This window comes from Acinonyx jubatus, chromosome X, assembly GCF_027475565.1.
Source record: "Acinonyx jubatus isolate Ajub_Pintada_27869175 chromosome X, VMU_Ajub_asm_v1.0, whole genome shotgun sequence".
NCBI lineage: Eukaryota > Metazoa > Chordata > Mammalia > Carnivora > Felidae > Acinonyx > Acinonyx jubatus.
The window spans coordinates 39,445,254-39,464,917 of record NC_069389.1 but is presented as its reverse complement, the minus strand read 5'-3'; the positions used below and the strand labels follow the sequence as shown (position 1 = coordinate 39,464,917).

Genomic DNA, 19,664 nt, shown 5'->3' with positions numbered 1-19,664 from the left:
GGCGCGGCTGCCTCCCTCGGGATTCTCCCCCTCGGGTCTCACAGTCCCCACCCCCACCCCCTTCTCACGAGCTGAGCCCCCGAGCGGCTTTGGAAGACTGCGCTCCCCCCCCCCCCCATCTCCGTGGTGCGTGCAGGTCGCCCCTCTCTTCGCACTCTACACCCGGCAACCATCCGGAGGCCCCCTGCCCTGGGCCCGCGGGACTGTAGAAACCCGGGGAAAGCAGAGAGTGGTGGCAGGACCAGCCGGGGCGTGTGCGGGGAAGGCTGGAGTTGTTCGAGTATTGTCTGCCCGACCGGTGCCTGAGCCCGCGCGCTCGCTCGCGCCCCAGGGCCGGAGTGGGGTTGGGGGGGGGGGGAACGGGTGTGATGGGGTTTGCCGAACTTCTCTCTGAAGGCTGACGGTGCACATGCACTTGGCGCCCCGTGCACGTTTGGACGAGGGTTTAATGGAGGCACGTGGGAGCAGGATTGGTCGCTGGCGGGCCCCCAGAGAGCCTCTCCGGATGGCCCAGCGCGTGTTCGGGGTGGGGAAGGGAGTGTTGAGTGTGTGTGAAATGTCCGTCCTAGGGAGCAGGAGGAGAGTGGCTCAAGGAGACTTGATTTTCTTGGATTTGCTGCAATTCCTTAAACCGAACCAGGCTTTCGGAGCGTTAAAGGAAATTACCGGTAAGTGGGGACGGATCTCTGGTGGGGCTTAAAAAAAAAAAAAAAGGTCCGCGGGGTTGCGGGCTCGGCGGGCACGCCGGCTGGGTGGCTTGTGGCGCTATCTCGCCCGGCGGGTGGGGGTGGGGCCGGGGGTGAGGGTGGGGGTGGGGGTGGGGGTGGTGCTTGTGTCTTTGGCTTAAGGTGCCGGAGCTGGGGTACTTGTTCTCGGTGGACTGTGGGACTCGCAGGAGGTAAAAAGCTGTGCGGCGCGGTGTGTTATTCGCAATTAACTCTAGAATCTGTGTCTCCGTCTCTGTTCGGTCTCTCTCACACGCGCGCACACACACGCGCACACACACACCCTGGTTCCGTCTGTTATTCTCACTCAACTCTAGAATCTTTGTCTCTCTGCTCTCTCACTCACACAGAACACACCCTGGTTTGATCTGTGATTCTCAGTTAACTCTAGAATCTGAATCTGTGTCTCTATCTCTGACTCTTCGCGCGCGCGTGCGCGCGCACACACACGCACACACACACACACACACACACACATCCCTCTCATCTCATGGCCGCATTAACTCATTGATAGTTGCTCGTGGATTTTTATTTATTGCTTGTTGTGCTCCTGGATTTTGATTCGTCTTTTTATTCCCCCCCAAGGGGGGAAAAAACCCCTACCTGTATTAAAATCTGTGGGGTTTCAGCGTTGTTCGTTCACGTTCAAGATGGGAATAGGGCAGTATGATGAAAATAACCCGATCTAGCTGCTGTTTAGATTGGATAAAGCACTAGTTCATTTTAGACTTGATATTATTATTTGAAATGTACGTTTTACAACCCCGTGGAGAAAGTATCCTTTGCCTGGATCTCGCCCTCTTTTTTTTTTTCTTCCTTTGTGGTAATTGACAGAATTCTTAATTACCCAGTTAACAAAGTGGTTGAGTTGTCTTCTGATTTTAAATGGCAGATCTTGAAATGGTTGTAGGTTGGCGTGTGGATGACTCCATGTCTTTCTTTAATGAACTGATCAGAATGGTGTTCGTCTGAGACTTAGTGAGTGCATGTTTCGATTCCTAAGTAATTTCTCAAACCATCCGGGGAGAGGGACTCCTCAGAAATTCTCCACACAGAGGAGAAAGAACACTTTTACCTCTTGGAGCAAATATTTGGGCCACTTTTCCCCCAGTTGTCCCTGTTAGTTGCCTGGAAAAGATGCGTGGTTGATGAGTACATGGCTTATTTCTCTTTTAAGTCTACAGGTGGCAGTGTGGAAGCCAAAACGGGAGCTTCCAGAAGTGGTTTCTGAAAAATAAGAGTGAATATGCACGAGGGAGCTCGGACAGGAATCACAAAAACCGCAGGTATGTGGAACAATTAATATACCTAGCCAGCTTTGTAATTATTGCATTCCAATATCTTGACATTTACATAGACTTTCATGAAGTGAAACATACTTTGAGGTATTCTCAGAGGCGAAAACAAAGCTCATTTTATTTTAGACGATGGATTTAAATAAAATGCTGCAGGTTGGTCTGCTGCGTTACTTTTTAACTGTTCTAAAAGAAGCGTTGCTTTTCTGTTGTGGCCATGTGGCGTTTGCCTTTAACCAGTTGTTGCTTGACGCTTGCTGTTAAAAACGCTTCCTGAACAAATCACCCTGTTGAGCCTACGTAACAGCTCTGCTTTTCACAAAAACTACGTCTCACTGTTAACTTGGCATACGCTTATCAGAATACCAGTGCGTTTTAAACCAGCGCCAACCCCCTTTTTAACCATCTCGTCCTTTTTTTTTCTCCTGCCAAATCTAACACATACGAGGTACCTTCATAATTCACCGCTTCGCTGAATGAATGGCAGGTTTAATATAGGATCAACGACCACCAAGTTCAGCAAGTTTTTCATTGTGATGCATTTTCAGAGGATTTGCCTTGATGATCGTTCAAATAGAAAGTTTTGCATATTTTTTTAAAAGTTTATTTATTTGGAGGAAGAGAGAGTGACCATGAACGCGGTGGGGGGGGGGGGGCGCATAGAGCGAGGGAGGGAGAAACCCAAGCGGGCTCTGTGTTGCCAGCGCAGAGCCCGAGGAGGGGCTCGAACCCTTGAACCGTGAGATCATGACCCGAGCCGAAATCAAGAGTGGGATGCTTAACCGACTGAGGCAACCTCTGTAAAGTTTTGCGTATTAAGGCCCCTTTTCAGCAACTGGGTAGCACAGTGTTACGAATGATAGAAGAAGTCGAGGGGTGGGGGGTCATCCTTGTGGATTTTTATCTTTCCTCACAATGGTGGGCCGTAGCTAATGCTCTCACAAGGAAACGAAAGTCATCACCATATTGGCTGTACGAGGGACAGGCATCAAAATGGCTGTTAGAACGAAGCTTTCTCGTTCCACGGGGTGTATGCATTCATCACAATGCCAGAATGTGGTGATGTCTTGTGATTTTTGACGTTCTGCCTTTACAGCTGAAGAGGGATTGAATTAGCCCCTGCCAGTTGAGGGTGTAAAACAAAGTCAGATGCTGTTCTCGAAGCTTAAAAAGATCCAATTGGACACTTCCCAGTAGAAAGCAAATCGGGAGCTCTGACTCAGAAAGCATAGGCTAAGCTAGGGACCTAGAGGTTCCTACTGTAGAGACCCCACGGACATACGGAGTGGGTTCAGGAAACCCCGTCGTGACATTTAGGAGCACGTAAGTTTGCACTGCGTGGGACTTCGATTCGTGATAGGACTCCGGCGCTGGGAGGTAACCAGTCATCCCCAAGGCATCTGGCACGAATAGGGTCTAATCTTCTAAGTCAGAAGGGAAAAGAGCAAACAGTTGAGATTTTATGCCTCTTTTGGATCCTACTGTTCTCATGGTAGAGACATTAGGTGCTTCAGAGATCTGTCATTTTTGTGGTGTAACATTCATACAACAAATTGTAAAATGCGTTATGCTAAAGTGTACTGCTTCGTGAATTTTGACGTGTGTACACACCCATCCATGGGAGCACCACCCAGGTCGAGATCTAGAACACTTCTAGGCACCCCCCCCCCCCCCCCCCAGTTTCTATCCTCTTTCCCCTTCTGGACAGTTTTGATCCCATTTCCCACCTGAAGGTAACCACATTCTGGTTTTTCTTTCACATCGTGATTTGTCAAAACCGGGGGCGCCTGGGTGGCTGGGTTAAGCGTCTGACTTCGGCTCAGGTCATGATCTCACGGTTTGTGGGTTCGAGCCCCGCGTCGGGCTGTGTGCGGAAGCCCAGAGCCTGGAGCCTGCTTCGGATTCTGTGGCTCCCTCTCTCTCTGCCCCTCCCCCGCTCACGCTCTGTCTGTCTCCCTTTCTCAAAAATAAATAAACATTAAAAGAAATGAAAAAACATCCCTCCTTCCACTAGTTTTGTCTCCCATGACGCTCCACATGAATAGTGTCCTATAGAAGGGACGCTCGCGCCTGTCATCCCCATTAACATAATGTCTAGGACAGTCGTCCATGTTACTGCGTGTCGTAGTAATTCAGTCTCGTTTATTGTTGATTGGTAGTTCCGTTGTATGGACGTAGCCGCATTTGTTGATCCATTCTCTTGTTGCATTTCTGGGTTTTCAGCATGTGGCCAATGTGAAAAAGCAGCTATGAGCATTCTTGCTAACGTTTTTCACTGCACGTACCCACTCATTTCTCTTGCGCACATTCCTGGGAATGGAGTGGCGGTCATAGAGTAGGCTTTTATTTAGCTTTAGTAGACAATTGCCAAATAGTCTTCCAAAGTGACTGCAGCAATTTAAAGTCTACCAGTAATTGGGGTGCCTGGGTGGCCCACTCGATTAAGCTTCTGACTTGGGCCCGGTCATGGTCTCACAGTTCCGTGGGTTCGAATCCCGCGTCGGGCTCTGTGCTTGACAGCTCAGAGCTTGGAGTCTGCTTCAGATTCCGTCTCGCCCTCTCTCTTTGCCTCTCCCCCTCTCATGCTCTGTCTCTCTCTCTCTCTCAAAAATAAATAAACATTAAAAAAAAAATAAATCATACCAGTAGTGTAGGGAGCTCTGTGTTTTTGCTAACACTTGGTTTTGTGGGGCCTTTTAACTTCATCTATTTTCTAAATATTTATTTTTAAGAAAGAGAGCGAGCGAGCGCATGTGCGAGCGAGTGGAAGAGGGGTGGAGAGAGAGAGGGACAGAGGATCCGAAGCAGGCTCCACATTGACAGCAGAGAACCCGATGCAGGGCTCGAACCCATGGACCCTGAGATCATGAACTGAGCCGAAGTCGGTCGCTTACCTGACGAAGCCACCCAGGCGCCCCTAACTTCAGCTGTTTTTGGTGGGGGCATTCTGGTATCTCCCTGTGGGTTTTAAAATTAAAAAAAAAAAAATAACTGTGGTAAAAACACACATAACACTACCATCCATCTCCAGAACTCTTTTCATCTTGCAGAACTGAAACTGTGCCTGTGAAACAATAAATCCGTACCCCCGCCCCCAGCCCAAATCCCTGTTCTCTCTTCCCCCAGCACCTGACAACCACCATTGTATTTTCCGTCTCTATGAACCGGACTACTTTAAAGGACCTCAGATGAGTAGAATCATAGAATATTTGTTCTTTTTTAACCGGCTTCTTTTACGTAGCATAATGCCCTTAGGATTCATTCACGTTGGGGCGCCTGGGTGGCTCAGCTGGTTAAGCATCCGACTCTCTTGATTTCAACTCAGGTCATGATCTCACGGTTTGGGAGATCGAGCCCCGCCTCTGGTTCTGTGCCTACCGCGCAGAGCCTGCTTGGAAGGTTCTCTCTCCTCTCCCTCTGCCCCTTCCCCCACTTGTGCTCTCTTTCTCTCTCAAATAAATAAACTTAAAAAAAGAGTCATGTTGTAGTATGTGTTAGAATTTTTTTTAAGGCTGAATAATATTCTGTACACCTATACCCCATTTTGTTTAGCCACTTGTCTGTCCGTGGACACTTGTTTGCTGCCCCCTTTTGGCCACTGTGAATAGTGCTGCTCTGAACATGGGTGTCGAAATATTTTGAGACCCTGCTTTTCTATTTTCGGGAACTGTGTGTAGGGGGTTCTGGTTTCTCCTCATCCTTGCCAACTTCTCTTCTCCTCTCCTCCCCTCCCCTCCCCTCCCTTCTTTTCTCTTCTTCTTTTCCTTTCCTTTCCTTTCCTTTCCTTTCCTTTCCTTCTTTTTTTCTTCTTTTCTCTTTTCCCTTTTCTTCTCTCTTCTCTCCTTTTTTTCTTTTCTTTTTCACTTTTCTTCTCCCTTCTGTCTTTTTTCTTTTTTTCTTTCCTTTCCTTTTCTCTTTTTCCTTTTCTTCTCTCTTCTCTCCTTTTTTTCTTCCTTTTCTTTTTCACTTTTCTTCTCCCTTCTGTCTTTTTTTTTCTTTCTTTTCCTTTCCTTTCCTTTCCTTTCCTTTCCTTTCCTTTCCTTTTCTTTTCTTCTTTTTTTCTTTTCTCTTTTCCCTTTTCTTATCTCTTCTCTCCTGTTCTTCCTTTTCTCTTTTTCCCTTTTCTTCTCTCCTTTCCTTCTCTTCTCTTGTCTTCTCTTGTTTATCTTTTCTTCCTGATAGTAGTCTTCCTAATGGGTGTGAGTTGGTCCTTATTTATGGTTTTAATTTATGTTTCCTGATAAGTAATTTTAAGTGCCATTTCATATACTTGCTGGCATTGCAATATCTTTGTGGGAAATTTCTATTAAAATGTTTTGGCCGATTTTGATTTTGGTTTTGATTTCTTTGTTTGAGTCCTTTCATATTCTGCATAGGAGTCTTTCGTCAGGTATACATATCACAGATATTTCCTCCCAGTCTGTGGCTTGCCTTGTCACTCACTGTCTTCATGCTATCTTTGGATGGTTTTTAATGAAGCCCAGTGATGGGTTTTTTTTTTCTTTTATGGCTGTTGCTTTTTGTGTTCTGTTTATAAAATCTTTGCCTGCTTTGGGGTTATTTTTTAAAGCCTCTCTTTTAGTTCTTGAAAATACATGAAGGCAATCTGTTTGGAAAATGCAGTATATTACTTATAAGCTTATTTCAAATAAGTGCCCTAAGAAGGAAAGTTGGTAATGGTCTTTGCTGCAGCAGGTGCCAGAGAAGGGGTTTGAAAAGGTGTGTTTTTGAGTAAGATACGTGGACACAGATGCTGTTACTCAAGTGGTCCCTGCTCCGGTCTCCCCGTGACACTGATTATGTCCTCAGGACCCCTCTGGAGTAGGAAGTACCCTAGGGAAGAGCCTGGTGATGACTTAGCTAGAGGAAAGAATGTGGCAAAATGGATGACGATCCATTTTTCCATAATTCATAATCCATACTGGCTGAATGATCCTTCCCCTCTCCTTTCCTTTCCTTCCCTTCTTCCCTCCGCAAGGAAGGTTGCTCTGTTTGATCTCCCTTCTTTCCTTCGCCCCTGAAATAGGAATGGCCCTCAGGATTCTGCCATTCATTAGCTTTTTCTCTTCTCCACCTGTATTTTGTTGCCTCAGAGCCCTGTGTTCAAGTTCACTCTCAGGCCTTGAGTTGCCTCTCTCCCTCTGCCCCTCTGCCCTCTGTTCTAAAGACTCCCCAGGTCTTGGGGCGCCTCGGTGGCTCAGTCCGTTAAGCGACCGACTCTTGATCTCAGCTCAGGTCATGATCTCCCGGTTCGTGAGTTCGAGCCCCACATCGGACTCTGTGCTGACAGCACGGAGCCTGGTGTGGCATTCTGTCTCCCCCCCCCCCCCCCATCGCGCCCACCTCTCAAAATAAATAAACCTAACAAAAAGCAAACTCAGGTCTTTATCTCCTACTCCCACCTCCTGGCCTTCCACAGAAGGTCTGGATCTATATCCTTATCTGCCTCTTGGACGGCTCCCACGGGATATCCTACAGGTGCCTTTGTAAAGCACACGTGTTGTTCTTCTTCAGTCTGCTCTTCCTGCTTTCCTGCCTTCATGAATGTATTTACCATTAATCCAGGATCCCAAAGTAGAAATCCTGGCCCTGTCTCCAGCCTCCTGCGCAACTCTTATCCCTCTCACAGCCTATATTTAGTTTGGTTCAGGTCCCCTTTGGGATCGCAGTAATAGCCTTCCGACTGATCTCTCTGATTCTTCCCCTTGCCTCTAACCCCCCACCTGTCATCAGCTTTCCTTTCCCCAAACGCAGGTTTAATTGTGTCATTTCCTACTTAAGAATGATTTGTAGCTCTCTACGGCCTACAAGAGGCATTCACATTCCTTCGCCTTCAACCTTCTTTTCCTGTTCCATCGTCTGCCATTTCCTCCCCGCACTCCATCTGTCCTAAACTATTTTCCATTCCTAGAACATTCCTTGAGTTCTTTCCTCAAGCATCTGTGCTTTCTGCACGTGCCGTTTCTCTTCTACTTCTGACGCCCATTCCTATCTGCTGGTGACTTCCCATTTTTTGCTTTAAAGTGTTGTGTTTATTATTTATTCTCAGAAAGACAGAGAGAGTGTGAGCAGGGGAGCGGCCGAGAGAGAGAGAGGGAGGGGGAGGGAGGGAATCCCAAGCAGGCTCCACCCTGGTAGCCACGCTAGATCCTGGGAACCGTGAGGCCACGGCGTGAGCCGAGATCAAGAGTTGGACGCTTGACCGACTGAGCCACCCAGGCACCCCTACTTTTTCTTGAAAAACTGGCTCCCGTGTGACCTTTTCTTTGAGGGAGCCCTCCTGTCCTCTAAGTAGATCGTGTTATTCACACTTCTTTTAGGGTTGTTAGAGGGGATGCCAAACTTTGGCACCATTGCGTGTTAATCTTGGTGGTGTCCTCCGTGATTACCGAGAGTAGTACTTCCAATGTGAAGGCATTTAACACTTGCTCACTGAATGAATCCTTTCTTTACTATAGCAGTTAGCTTTTGCTGCTTAACAGAACACCACAATATAGGTTTAGTCAGTGGTTTCAAGCCACCCGCATTGTCATTAGTTAGCTCTTAGGTCAGTTGGCTATTTGGACGGGACTCCGCTAGGCAGTTCTTTGGATCTGGGCAGGTTTTCTGCCGGGTGGGTTGGGGGTTGGCTCTTCTAGGATAGCCTCAGCTCCAGCCCCATGTTTTTGTGTTTTTTTTTCTTTTAATTTTCTTTCTTTCTTTCTTTCTTTCAAGTAATCTCTATGCCCATTGCGGGGCTCGAACTCATGACCCCGAGATCCAAGAGTCCAGGAGTCACATGCTCTTCCGACTGAGCCAGCCAAGTGACCCCCCCCCTGTGCTTTTTATTTTTTATTTATTTTTTTAACATTTATTTATTTTTGAGACAGAGAGAGACAGAGCATGAACGGGGAGAGGGCCAGAGAGAGAGGGAGACACAGAATCGGAAGCAGGCTCCAGGCTCTGAGCTGTCAGCACAGAGCCTGATGCGGGGCTCGAACTCACGGACCGTGAGATCGTGACCTGAGCGAAGTCGGACGCTCAACCGACTGAGCCACCCAGGCGCCCCCCCCCCCCCGTGCTTTTTTTAAAAATATCTTTTAACCAGGCTAGCTCGGGCTCGTTTGCACTGGGGGTGTTAGGGTTCTAAGAGGGCCCAGGTATGCAAGGTCTCTTGAGGCCTAGGCTTGTAACTGCCTCCAGGTTACTTCCTCTGAATTCTGTTAGCCAAAACGAGTCCCAGAGCCAGGGAGGTGGCGAAATGGCTTCTGTCTCTTGAAGGCAGGAGCTCCGTCATGCTGTAAGGAGCACGGATAGAGGAGAAATATTGCAGCCCTTTTTGCGAGTAACATACTACATTTACCTAGAAGCAGGAATATGAGATACGACCAGGTGTGGTCCAGAGGGTTGGAGGGAGGATGGTTTTAACCCCAAGTGCATCCAATCGCATCTAAGAGGAGCCCAACTAAGATGGCCCTGTGTTTCCTAGTGTGCTCTTGATTCTCCCCTCAAGTCCTCTGTCCTTATCCTTTCATCCAAAGCATATTTGAGACAGCCCCAGTTTCTTTTTGGCCTTGATGAGGTACCTTTGATGCTGTAGGATGGGCAGATTGCTCTCGGTGCGGGAGAACGGACAAGCATCTCTCTGTTTCCTCTGTATTCTGGAAGCCGCTGTAGATACCCTTGGGCATTGGGGACCTTCTTGTTACGACACATCCTTTAGTGTTTGCCATCGATTTGTCTCTCACATCCCATTTATTTATTTATTTATTTATTTATTTATTTTAGATTATTCAGTTTCTTTTTATTTTTTTAATTAAAAAAATTTTTTTTCAATATATGAAGTTTATTGTCAAATTGGTTTCCATACAACACCCAGTGCTCATCCCAACAGGTACCCCCCTCAATACCCATCCCCCACCCTCCCCTCCCTCCCACCCCCATCAACCCTCAGTTTGTTCTCAGTTTTTCAGAGTCTCTTATGCTTTGGCTCTCTCCCACTCTAACCTCTTTTTTTTTTCCTTCCCCTCCCCCATGGGTTTCTGTTAAGTTTCTCAGGATCCACATAAGAGTGAAACCATATGGTATCTGTCTTTCTCTGTATGGCTTATTTCACTTAGCATCACACTCTCCAGTTCCATCCACGTGGCTACAAAGGGCCAGATTTCGTTCTTTCTCATTGCCATGTAGTACTCCATTGTGTATATAAACCACAATGTCTTTATCCATTCGTCAGTTGATGGACATTCAGGCTTTTTCCATAATTTGGCTACTGTTGAGAGTGCTGCTATAAACATTGGGGTACAAGTGCCCCTATGCCTCAGCACTCCTGTATCCCTTGGGTAAATTCCTAGCAGTGCTACTGCTGGGTCATAAGGTAGATCTATTTTTAATATTTTGAGGAACCTCCACACTGTTTTGCAGAGCGGCTGCACCAGTTTGCATTCCCACCAACAGTGCAAGAGGGTTCCCGTTTCTCCACATCCTCGCCAGCACCTATAGTCTCCTGATTTGTTCATTTTGGCCACTCTGACGGGCGTGAGGTGATATCTGAGTGTGGTTTTGATTTGTATTTCCCTGATAAGGAGCGATGCTGAACATCTTTTCATGTGCCTGTTGGCCATCCGAATGTCTTCTTTAGAGAAGTGTCTATTCATGTTTTCTGCCCATTTCTTCACTGGGTTATTTGTTTCTCGGGTGTGGAGTTTGGTGAGCTCTTTATAGATTTTGGAGACTAGCCCTTTGTCCGATATGTCATTTGCAAATATCTTTTCCCATTCCATTGGTCGCCTTTTAGTTTTGTTGGTTGTTTCCTTTGCTGTCTCACATCCCATTTAAAAGGCATTTTGGGGGGAAGAGAACGTCAGGAAATGAAAAGAGGTCTGACTGATGGCGGTCGTTCACGTGTGAAAATTGAAGACCTTATACAGAGAAATGGTCGTAGTTTACCTGGTCATAACATGTGTGTGCTTTTCCAGCTGCTATGAACGGAATATTCAGAGTGGAAACATGAGTTTAAAGGTTTCTGGTTTGCTACCTGTTAAAGGATTCTTTTTAAGGACTCTCACACATTATAAGAAAGTGTAGTTACAATATATGGGCAGGAGCTTAGTTGAAATCTACATGAAATGCTTATTAGTAAATATTCTGAGAGAAACATATATGAAGTGACCCTGACTTTCCAGAAGTAGTAGAGTCACCTTGGGTCAGTTTTGAGTTTTTCCAGAACTTTGTTATAGTACAAATCGGTATGTTTCAGTAGAGCCGGTGGAAGGAAAGAAAACGGATCTAAATTTTTCCTCATTCAAGCCCATCTCTACTGATCCCGGAAGTACAGATGGACTGGGGAGTGACCAAAATGTGTAAAATAAGGGACACTTGAAGGGCCTCGAGACCCCCTTTGGACCTCTTTCTGACCTTGTACAGGTGTTTTGCCTGTCTATGCCACTCCAGATCGGCTACTGACACAGTTAGAGGCATGAAACATCCACAACACGAGTAATCCTCTGTCAGAATGACAGATGTGTTACTATTTATGGGGAAAATAGAACTTTCACTTATGTTAAACAAAATCTTCTTAAAATTTTTTCTCAGGGCATGCTTCTTTTATTTTGTAGAGAACAAAAGACACCGCTCACTATATTCTGTTTATAAGTCAGTTTCTTCCTGGATCTCTGTATCGCATTCGCTGTTTATTTAAAATAACGTAAATTCGAGGGGCTGTAGTTCCATTATTTTTAGAAGACCGTGACTAGTGTGAGTTAGAAAATTGTTATTTTTCACTGGGAACAATTGAGCGAGGGAAGGAGTTTTAACAGACTGAAATAGGATCCTCATTGAGATAGGTGTTTGTTTTTTGTTTTCTTTTTGAAACAAGTAACTCATTTTTATAGTGTAGTTTTTATTAAAATTTTTAATGTTCACTCATTTTAGAGAGAGAGAGAGAGAGAAACAGAGAAACAGAGCGGGAGCAGAGAAGGGGCAGGGAGAGAGGGAGGCACAGAATCCGAAGCAGGCTCCAGGCTCTGAGCTGTCAGCACAGACCCTGACATGGGGCTTGAACCCACAAGCTGTGAGATCGTGACCTGAGCCGAAGTTGGACGCTTAACTCACTGAGCTGACCAAGCTCCCCTATACTGTAGTTTTAATTTTTTTTTAATGTTTTTATTTATTTTTGAAGGACAGAGAGACAGAGCATGAGCAGGGGAGGAGCAGAGAGAGAGAGGGAGACACAGAATTTGAAGCAGGCTCCAGGCTCCAAGCTGTCAGCACAGAGCCCGATGCGGCGCTCGAACTCACAAACCGTGAGATCATGACCTGAGCCGAAGTTGGACCCTTGACCGACTGAGCCACCCAGGCCCACTTCTATTCTGTAGTTTTAAAGAAATGTTTATTTATGAGAGAGATAGAGAACAAGTGGTGGTGGAGGGATCAGGGAGAGAGGAGGACAGAGGATCCAAAGCGGGCTTTGTGCTGACAGCTTAGACCCTGACATGGGGCTTGAACTCATGAACCGTGAGCTCATGACCTGAGCCAAAGTTGGATGCGTAACTGACTGAGCCACCCAGGCGTCCCTCATGTCTTGTTTTTCTAAGAGCTAGTTTGATAATCTAGACGATAGTGTAAAATATCTTATACACTATATTCCTGACATGTTGCGTAATGTGAATTCTCCTTCATGTTATGTTTACTGATGTATAGATGCATCAGTATAGTCTATATATACTATACTATGGGCGTGTGGGGGGGGAGAGACAGGCAGAGAGGGGGGTGGAGAGAGAGGGAGACAGAGAACACACATCCTCCTGCATGAGGTTAAAACAAAAGCTGTACAAAAATCATGAGTAAGCATAGAGCTGATATATTCAAACAGCCACATAGAACAGTGACTTCAGCTTTATCACGGATTGTTAATATTTACATTGGAGAAGGTTATGATAGGGAAATGACTAAGGAATTCAAGGTGATAGTTTTAGGAGGAGCCTCAGACGCCACACTGAATGGTGTTACGGGGCACACTGTTGGCTTTTCAGTGGGGATTTAAAAACATACACATTTAATATGAACTAGATGGTTGGGGATGCCTGGGTGGCTCAGTGGGTTAAGCGACCAGCTCTTGATTTTGGCTTAGGTCATGATCTCACGGTTCGTGAGGTCGAGCCCCAGGTTCTGTGCTGATAGTACGAAGCCTGCTTGGGATTCTCTTTCCCCCGCTCTCTGCCCCTCTGCTTGTGCTCTGTCTCTGTCTCAAAATAAATTAAAAAAAAAAAAAGATAAACTAGATGGTTAATCAGTCATCCTCCTGTCCTTTGAATACTAATCCGCGCGTTGGAAAATATTTAAAATGACCTCCCTGTTTTGTAAAAACCATGTTTTTGTTCCTGATTAACGATGGCAAAATTTTCTTCTTGTTATGCCAGCTGTCAGTATTTGGAGCACAGAGGTTGGGATCTCGGGCCCAGCGGTGGGTGAGGGAGGGTGTTGGACTGTGTTTTGACAAATGAACACAAACGAAAACATGGCGTGTATTTGATCAGGAAAAGGTAACGGAGGAAAGCGCAGTAGAGTCTTCGTCAATATCCTAAAGAGGAAGAGGTACGGCTGCTTTAGCCAATCACAGCGCCTCAGATTTAACGGATGCGAAGTAAAAAGCCATGTGCACCGAGGCGACATTTTGTGCTCTGGTGGTAAGGAACCCATGCAGAGGGTCGGCTGTTGTCTTTTCTTTACCTCCAGGGACGTCAGTGTGGGACATCTTCCCCCATTCACCGTCATGCATGGGAACCTGACTGCTGGGGTTTAAGTGATCGTCCCTGGCCACACCTCTCTTGGTCTCTTTGACACGTTTTTCTGCTCTATCTGTGAACATCAGGTTCACAGAGTGTGACCTAAATCAGTGTGCGTGTGTGTATGTGTGTGTGTAAGAGCTCTTCCCAGTGATAATGCTGGGTCTCCATATCTCCACGGTCCCTGAATGAACACCTAGGGTCTTGTATTTTGCATCACCAGCAGTGACTTTCCATCACTGTTCGTGAAACTGTATATTCGTTAAAATCCATGCATTGCAGCAAGGCTTTTCACCTTGGATTCGATTTGACCTCAGACTGGCCTGGTGCTAGAATCAGAAGTCAGGAGGCTGCCGTTCAGGTTTCCGGTGAGCTTCTAAAGAGCTGTGGGGGTTGGGTACATCATTCTTACTGCTCTGGGCTTTGGTTTTGTCAGTTTTTAACATGAGGGTTGGGCTGCTTGTCTCTAGCATCCCGTTTTCCTCTGCTACTCCGTCAGCCTTCATGCCATGGTTGTAGTTTTTTGTTTTTGTTTTTTTTTTCCTGATGTCCTTAAACTCTACCATGAGACTATCACTGGGATTAAAACATGTTGATCGCCTGAAATGAGGAGTTCCGTTACGATACGGTTAATGAACTGAGATCAGTGGCTAGGTAGAGACCAAGAGGCAACCATTCGAATTTATGTCACGGCGGAGTTTTCCTGTACTTGGTCAAGAGCAGAGTGATTACCACCCTATTAAAGAATGTCAACTTTATTGTTGAGTTAGGGTACCCCTCGCACTGCCCTCTTTATTATAACCTCTCCAACAAGAAGAAGGTTAAGTTTTAGTGGACTGCATGTGGGGGTTGCTACATGATTTTCCGTAGTGCTTGCCATGTTTTTGTACTAAGCATTTGACCTTCCCAAGTCCACGTGTGGTTTTTTTTCCCTTATGTTTAACCTGGCTTTGGTTTGTGGAGTTTCTGGAACTTGAAGGTTGAGGTCTTTCATCAGTATTGCAAAGTTCGCAGCCATTTTCTCTTCAAATACTGCTTCTGCCCTGTTCTGTCTCTTACTCTCTTCTGTCTCTCCAATTACGTGGTCAGGAGAGCTTCTCGTGTTCCTTATGATCTGTTTAGCTTTTCCGTTCCCCTTTTCTACTTTAAAAAAATTTTTAATTTCTTTTTTAAGCGATCTCTACACCCACCGTGGGGCTTGAACTCACAACCCTGATATCAAGAGTCCCACACCACCAACTGAGCCAGCCAGGTGCCCCCCCCCCCACCTTTTCTGTTTGGGTTTTAATAGGGTTGCCTTCCATTAACTTTTATTTATTATTTACTTATTTTTTATTTATTTTTATTAAAAATTGTTTAATGTTTATTTTTAAATTTTATTTATTTTGATTTATTAAAATTTTTTTAATGTTTATTATTGAGAGAGACAGAGTGTGAGCAGGGGAGTGGCGGAGAGAAAGAGAGACACACACAGAATCCGAAGCAGGCTGTGGTCTCTGAACTGTCAGCACAGAGCCCAATGCGAGTCTTGAACCCACAAACGGCGAGATCATGACGTGAGCTGAAGTCAGACGCTTCACTGACTGGGCCACCCAGGCGCCCCAATGTTTGTTTTACTTTTGAAGAAGAGAGAGACAGAGTGTAAGCAGGGGAGGGCAGAGAGAGAGAGAGATGGTATTAGAGTGTGAGCAGGGGAGGGGCAGAGAGAGAGAGAGACAGAATCTGAAGCAGGCTCCAGGCTCTGAGCTGTCAGCACAGAGCCCAATTCAAGGCTCAAACCCACGAGCCATGAGATCATGACCTGAGCTGAAGTCAGATGCTTAACCAACTGAGTCACCCAGGGGCCCCTCCATTAACTTTTATATTCCAAGTTTGCTACATCTTGTCTGCTATTAAACCCAACCCTGCTGATCAACCCATCTGAGTTTTTTCAGGTATTATATTTTTCTTAATTTCAGGTATTTTATTTTTCTAGGGTGTCCATTGGATTATTTTTTTTTAATTTTTTTTAACCTTTATTTATTTTTGAGAGAGAGAGAGACAGAGCATGCATGGGGGGGGGTCAGAGAGAGAGAGGGAGACACAGAATCTGAAGCAGGCTCCAGGCTCCGAGCTGTCAGCACAGAGCCCGACGCGGGGCTCGAACTCAGGAACCGCGAGATCATGACCTGTGCCAAAGTCAGACCTTACCGACTGAGCCACCCAGGCGCCCCTAGATTATTTTTTTTACATAAATTCTAGTTCTTTTTTGAAATTCTCCATTTCTTCATCCATTTTTTTTTCATTTTCTTTGACCAATTAATCCATTACTTTAAAGATTTTGTCTGCTGAATCCCATAATCTGGATCATCTTCGAGTCTGCATCTCTTATCTTTGTTTTCTCTTGAACGTTGGTTATGTTTTCTTGCAGTTTTTCTCCTGTCTGCTTCTTCTTTTTCTACCAGACCTGGTTCTTCCGGGCTTTTAACTGAAACCCTAGAAGATCTTTTGTCTTCTTGGCCCTGACAAACTGTGGGAGATTAAACTTTGCCCTTTGGGGGTCTTGTGCTTAGCTCCCTGTCCCCTTGACTTTTAGTCTCTTTTTTTTTTTATTTTGGGAAATAGAGCACGCACGTGTGTGCACGCGTGTGCAGGGCAGGGACGGGCCAGAGAGAGAGGGAGAGGGAATCTGAGGTCATGACCGGACCTGAACTCAAGAATCGGACACTCAACTGACAGAGTCACCCAGGCGCCTCCTGTCCCCTTGGTTTTAAAGTCTTGCCACTGTTTTGAGGAGAAACCTGGTGATGTACTCGAGGGAGCCCTCTTCCCTCAGTAAAAATGTCGTCTGTGAAACACTGAAACTGGAGACTTCACTCTCCCTTTTAATGGCCTTTGGCCTCCCATCGCCGCGTCCTTCTTAGAGCTGCGGAACTCACAAATGTGGGTATTTCCCATTTGTCCCAGGAGCCGACATTAGCGTGTTCGCCAAAAAGCTTTGCTGGTTTCTTTGGTTCCCTAGAAATCTCTCTAAGCAAATCGCCTCAGCTCCCAGGGGCTCTGAGGGAGGGAAATCCTCAGAAGGAAGGGCTCCCTTCCTTTGACATTCTTGACCTTGAATCCTTTAGTGGCTCGCAGAAGCCTCCTACTGTTTTTTTCTACCTAAAACCTATAAGGTGGGAGGGGCAGTTTCATACTGTCCATCATCTTCATGTCCTCTGTTCTCCTCGTGGAGTCCTCAGTTTACGCTTTCAACATTTTTCAGCTTCGTGATAAAACTAATGTTGCCCCTGAAGCACCTGCTGACTCATTGGCATATTTCCAAAGGAGGAAAATGGCACCCCTGAGACAATACGGTCTTCTTCAAAATATTTTCACTTCCTTAGGTTCCCAAGTTTCATTTATCCAGAAAACACTTTCCTTAGGTAGAAGATGGTAATGGAGGCCGTTTCAGTTGATTTAACGTCCTCTCAGACGGGTTCCTTATCGGACACATTTACTTCTCTTTTGTCCTAAAACGAGGCATGACTCATTACAAAGCCTGCCATTTGTGGGGGAGAACTTGTTCCAGAGAATTCGAGGACCATTAACAGGCAGCGTCCATATGGTTTGCACATGTAGAAAGGAGAGAACGGAGCCCCTCAAATTATTTAAATTGGAACCATTTCAGTGTTAAGGAGGAGTTTCTGTTGTTAACTTTTCTTAGAAGCTGGGTAAGACCTGGCCAGCACCGAGAGCCCCCAGGCCTGGCAGGAGCCCGGAGTTCTAGTACTGGCTTTGCCTGCCACAAGCCACTTGTCCCAGGGGGAGGCCTCTGTTTTCACCTCCTGAGAATGTTAGCACATTGGAACGGTTGAACCCCAGTCCTTTCCATCTCTGCCTTTTGGATTCCAGTCATCCATCGCTTGGAAATTAAGGGTGTCCTTGAATTTCAGTCGATTGAAAGGATCAAACTCTGCAAATTTCTTTTGACTCACACATTTTCTGTGTTTGTGACACCAAGTGGGAAATCCCAGATGCTGTGTGTCAGGGTCAAGAAACTATTTTTTTTTTAAGTTTTATTGATTTGTTTTCGAGACAGAGAGCAAGAGAGAGCTCACGCGCGTGCGTGCACGAGTGGGGGAAGGGGAGAGAGAGAGGGAGAGAATTCCAAGCGGGCTCTGCACTGACCCAGCGCAGAGCCTGATGCCGGGCTTGAACTCACAAACTTTGAGATCATGACTTGAGCTGAAATGGAGAGTTGGATGCTTAACCAACTGAGCCACCCAGGCACCCCAAAACTATATATTTAAAAATTTTTTAATGTTTATTTAGTTTTGAGAGAGAGAGAGCGAGAGAGCGCGGGGGAGGGGCAGAAAGAGAGAAGGAGACACAGAATCCGAAGCAGGCTTCAGGCTCTGAGCTCCGAGCTGTCAGCACAGGGCCCGACGCGGGGCTTGAACTCACGAACCGCGAGATCATGCCCTGAGCCGGAGTCGGACCCTTAACCGGCTGAGCCACCCAGGAGCCCCAGGATTTTCTATTTGCATAATCGTGTCACCTGCAAAGAGATAGTTTCTTATGTGAAGGTGCTTTATAAACAGTAAAGAGCTGTAAAAACATCAATTATCATTAGGGCTGTAATGACACATCCCGTGTCGGCAGTAACCATCTGTTTGTTGTGGCTGTCACTATTAAAAGCGAGATGTGAAATCAGCCCAAGGGTATTTAAATTATAGGCACCTTGACTTTTGTTCCCACTTCAGTTTTTTTCGGGGGGGGGGCGCCGGGGAGCGAGGAGGGGGTGGGTAGGTGAACCACGAGCAAAAGTATAAGCTCTCTGCTTGAAACCATTGAAATGTAGAGCTTGGAGGGGGCAGTGGGATGATTTTAGCAAGTCCCCCTCTTTGAAAGATGCCCTTGAAGAAGTGTAACTGACTTACCGAAGGTGACTGAGCCGCTTCAAGGTAAAACCACAACTGAGACTTACCTGTTTAAACCCAGATCTGTGCAGTGACTTCGGCACTTTTGGCCAAGGACCCCAAGAGGTTTTTCTTGGCTTTCAAACCTTGAGATTCTGCTTTCTCGTCTTCCCCCTAACTTGCATTTATTTATGTTTTTTTTTTAATTTTTTTTTAATGTTTATTTCTTTTTGAGACACAGAGAGACAGAGCATGAATGGGGGAGAGTCAGAGAGAGGGAGACACAGAATCTGAAACAGGCTCCAGGCTCCGAGCCATCAGCACAGAGCCCGACGCGGGGCTCGAACTCACGGCCTGCAAGATCATGACCTGAGCCGAAGTTCGGCCGCTCAAGCGACTGAGCCACCCAGGCGCCCCTTATTTATGTATTTAAAAATGCTTTTTCTTTCTTTATGTGAGAGAGAGCATGAGAGGGGGAGGGGGAGAGAGAGAGGGGGACAGAGGACCTGAAGCGGGCTCTGCGCTGACAGCAGTGAGCCCGGTGTGGGGCTCGAACTCACGCAGCGTGGGATCACGACCTGACCTGAAGTCGGACGCTCAACCGACCAAGCCGCCCAGGCTGCCAGTAAAGTTTATTTTTGAGAGAGAGAGAGGGAGAAGAGAGTGTGCAAGCGAGTGGGGGAGGGGAAGAGAGAGAGAGAGAGAGAGAAAGAGAATCCCAAGCAGGCTCTGTGCTGTCAGAGCTGAGCCCGACTCGGGGCTCCGTCTCATGAAACGATCATGAGATGTGACCTGAGCTGAAAGCAGGAGTCAGAGGCTGAACCGAGTGAACCCCATTAAAAATGAAGTCTCGCCTTGAAAGGTGAAAGTTGGAGATTTCATTGGCAGTTTATTGAAGCTGTCTGACACGGGAACAGACCTGTGGAAAACAGAGGACAGACCGTTAACCGGAAGTCGAACAAAATCTTGATTATATTTTGGTCAGTTTCCTTTCTGTCT

At 46.3% G+C, this 19,664-nt stretch overlaps 1 long non-coding RNA gene across 1 annotated transcript in view; it reads left to right on the top strand.

Moving 5' to 3' along the window:
• Nucleotides 1-828: 828 nt before the first annotated feature.
• Nucleotides 829-19,664, top strand: part of LOC113597564 (uncharacterized) — a 39,662-nt gene continuing 20,826 nt past the window's right edge. The window contains exon 1 of the long non-coding RNA XR_008290095.1: nt 829-2,011. This is a non-coding gene — a long non-coding RNA (uncharacterized LOC113597564). The remainder of the gene's footprint in view (nt 2,012-19,664) is intronic.